This window comes from Propithecus coquereli, unplaced genomic scaffold (genome assembly GCF_000956105.1).
Source record: "Propithecus coquereli isolate 6110/MARCELLA unplaced genomic scaffold, Pcoq_1.0 Scaffold137, whole genome shotgun sequence".
Taxonomy (NCBI): domain Eukaryota; kingdom Metazoa; phylum Chordata; class Mammalia; order Primates; family Indriidae; genus Propithecus; species Propithecus coquereli.
In genome coordinates, this window is record NW_012137969.1 from 551550 (window position 1) to 555747 (window position 4198).

Here is a 4198-nt window from a genome sequence, read left to right on the forward strand (position 1 = left end):
ACCATCCTGCACCTGTTTTCTGAAGCTCTGTCACGTCTGTCAAGCACTGGGGCCCTGGTACTCTCAGGGAAGGCTATGCTTGGGCATCTTTCCAAATTGTTGTATTATTCCCTCACACACACCCCAAAAAGCAAATTCCCTCCTCCTCCTCCTAGGACATAATGTCTTCTATCAGTCCGTTCCTTCAGTTGGCAAATGCTTGTTGAGTACCGGTTATGTGCATGGCCCTGCTCCAGGCACTGGAAATAGATCAGTGAACAAAGGCCCGGATCTGGTAAGGCTTCTGTGTGACAGGAAGAAGGGATGATAAACAATAAACATAACAATAAGTAAAGTATATAGGATGTTAGAAGAAGATACATGACATGCAAAATTTTTAAATGTAGAGGAAAAATTAGGCATGAGTGTAGTGGGGAAAGGTTGCAATGTTAAATAGGGGGTCAGAGTAGATCTTATTAAGAAGGTGGCATTTGGCCAGGTGTGGTGGCTCACACCTGTAATCCTAGCACTTTGGGAGGCTGAGGTGGGAGGATCACTTGAGGCCAGGGGTTCAAGACCAGCCTGAGCAAGAGCAAGGCTGGTCTACAAAAAATATAAAAACTAGCCGGGCATAGTGGTACATGCCTGTAGTCCTGGCTACTATGGAGGCTGAGGTGGGAAGATTGCTTGAGCTTAGAAGTTTGAGGTTAGAGTGAGCTGTGGTGATGCCATTGTGCTCTAGCCAGAAGGACAGAGCAAGATCCTGTCTCAAAAGAAGGAGAAGGAGCAGAAGGAGGAGGAGGAGGAGGAGGAGGAAGTCACATTTGAGGAATGAGATGAGAGAGTTGGCCAAGAAGATACCTGGGGCAAGAGCATTCTGGGTAGAGAGGATACAGGAGTGTGCCTGATGCGTTGGAGGAACAGTGAAGAAACCAGATGGTTAGGATGGAGTGAAGGATGGGAGAACAGTAGATGAAAAGACCAAGAAGGTTAAGGAAGGGCACAGTATGACCAGGAAGGGCTCTATAAGAATGCTGGGTTTTGCTCTAAGCAAAAAGGGAGCCATTGCAGGATTCTGAGCAGAAGAGGGGCATGATATAATTTACATTTTAAAAGGGTCTCTCGCAGATCTCTGTGTTGAGAATGGACTGCACTGTATGATACCACTTTTGTGGGTTCCCAGAGGAGTCAAATTCATAGAGACATAAAGTAGAATAGTGGTTGCCAGGGGCTGAGGTAAGGTGAGAAATGAGGAATTAGTTTTTAATGGGTACAGAGTTTCAATTTTGCAAGTTGAGCAGAGTTCTGAAGAAGGATGGTGGTGATGATTGCACACTATGAATATAGTGAATGTCACTGAATTGTACACTTAAAATGGTTGATTGTATTTTTTCACAATTTTAAAAATTGGAGGAAAATAAGAATGGACTGCAGAAGGTTAAAGTAGGCTCTTCAGATGATGGTGAAGAGATGATGGTGTCTCAGACTCAGGCTGTAGTAGTAGAGATATGTAAAGTGATTAATTTCTGGACATATTCTGAAGGCAGTGCCCATAGAATTTCCTAAGAGACAGACTGTGGAATGTGCTGGAAAAAGAGAACTCACAGGTGGTTGCAGGGTTTGGGGCCTGCTCACCTGGAAGGATGACCTGAAATGGGGAAAGCTATAGGTGAGGCAGGTGGGGGTGGAGAGATTGGGAGTCCAGGTTTTGTCCTGTGTATTATTAGACATGAATCAGAGATGCCGAGCAGATGGTTAAAAACACAAATCTGGTATTGCACAGAGAGGTCTGGGCTGGAGATATAAATATGGAAGTTAAAGTCAGGAGGCTGAGTGAGACCAGGAAGGGAGTGAGTGTAATTAGAAGAGAGGACCAAGGGCTGAACCTGCACTCTCCAACACAAAGAGGTTGAGGAGAAGGGGGGAAATTGCAGAAACAGGAGCAAGGAGAGTAAGGTGTCCTGGAAACCAGGTGAAGGGTGTGTCTCAGGGAGGAGGGAGTGCCCAGCTCAGCCAAAGGCTGATGACTGGGGCTGAGAACTGACACTGGATTTAGCCATTTCTAGGAGAAGAGGGAGTGAGAATCCAGACTGGAGTGGGCTTAGTGGGACCAAGAGGAGAGCTAAGACTCTTACAAAAGACTCCCAGTATCTTCTTGTATTAAGCATGCTTTTTATTTTCTGTATTTTATGATGATTTGACATCTTGGGGTCTTGTGGACCGAGGGAGGGACTGCTCCTCCCAGGGTTAGCTATTAATAGCTCCTAGAGATATCGAACCGTGTCTGTGAGCAAGCCTTTGGCATGCAAACCAACCAATCCTGAGTCCTTACCTCCTTTTAGCAGGTTGCTGCAGCCCTGACATCATCTTCCTGCCATAAGTAACCCCAGAGCCAGGTACCAGACAACTAAAGACCACCTCTATAGCCCAGTGCCTACCAAAATTATTCAAACTAGCCAATCTTAAACCTGCTTAGCTGATTATTGTACCTGGCCCATTTCTTTCTGTGAAAACCATTATAAAAGCTTTTGCCCATGCTGTGTCCTCGCTCCCTCTCCTCTTGACTGACACCGGTGCTCCCCGTGGGGCCCTAAATGGCATGCTATGCCCCCTCCTCTTGGGAACTGTGAGTAACAAACTATCTTTTCAGTGGGAACCAGCTCCTGATCTATTGTCCTCACCATACCTAAATAAAACCAAAATCCTAGTTACATTTTAAGACAATTTTTCTTTCTGCACTGAGGAAATCTTGGAGGCAAGGAAATTCAAAAAATTCCTGAACTCCAGCTGCCCACTCCTCTCCTCCTCCCAAGCCCTCACTGTCTTCCAGGAGCCTGGCACTGGAACAGAAGTCCTTGACTTTGAGAACTTCCTTTCCTTTAGCACCCCAAGTGCCTTAGTCCAGGATTCCTTCCCTCACACACTTCCATTAAGGACTATCCTCTCCCAGTCGATTTCTCTTTAGGAATGTGACAGACAAGGTCCACCCTTGGAGGTCCTCCCTTGGGGCATTTCTTCAATCGTGGTGGCCAAGGAGAAAAACAGGAGTCTGGGTAAGTGGTACTGGGGCTCGTAGAAAAGGCAGCATTTATTCCATGCCTGTGGCTTTAGCCTCTTCTGTATCCATCGATTGTTTTGCTTATAGTTCTGTTTCCTGAACAACCATGCTACCCTGGGCTCCCAGCCCCAAAGCCCTCCGGCTTCTACCACCAAGACGTGTGGCACTCACTGTCCTGCTCTGCCCACACCTTCTCCACTGTTGACAGCATCTTGGGCTGCCTGGTTGGCCACATCGTCCACATGTTGGGGGACTGCATGCTTCGGCAGTGGTGGGAGTATCTGTGAGACGCCGTGTCCTGTGAGTAGCCATGAGGAAGGAAGTAGGACTTCTGAAAGAACAAGTGGAGAACCAGGCCCTTGAGAAGGCAGAAAACATCTATCACACCTATGGGACAAAAGGCCTGGATTTCAGGAGAGGCATGTGAAAGGACAGGACACCTGGGTTTGGGGCAGGGGAAGGGCTGGGAAACAGGGTGTCCAGATTATGCATAATCTCGACAGTTAAGTAGGATGATGGGGGGGAGCCTTAGAGGAGAGCAAGTGTGTAGATAACATTGGCTGGAACTGAGGGTTTGCTGGGGGTACTGGAGGAATAGAGTTGGAGTTTTAAGAAAGAACTGTAGGGAAACCAGGATTTAGGGGTTTATATTGTGATAATTAGGAGAGATGATGTTTTTAAGCTGACTTTTCAGTTAGTTGTATAGATTGGATTTTAAAAAAGACCAAAGCCTGACAAAATAGGGTAGCGTCAACCTATGAGGTGAGGAGAGGCTAAACTGGTAAAGAAATAGGGTGTCAGCAGTAGAGGAAGTGTGCTAGAGGAACTGACAGCACTTTTTGACTAATTGGTTCTAGAATGAATGGATATGACTGGATAACTCTGGATAACCAGAGTGGACTCAAAATGTTTAAGTCATGGGGGTTCCTGGATTGGGAGCAAGGGGCAGGCATGGAAGAGAATGATGTATTCATTTCATACCCCTTTGTACTGGGTTAAAGAGCTGGGAGCCGGCCGGGCGTGGTGGCTCATGCCTGTAATCCTAGCTCTCTGGGAGGCCGAGGCAGGCAGATTGTTTGAGCTCAGAAGTTCGAAACCAGCCTGAGCAAGAGTGAGACCCCGTCTCTACTAAAAATAGAAAGAAATTAATTGGACAACTAA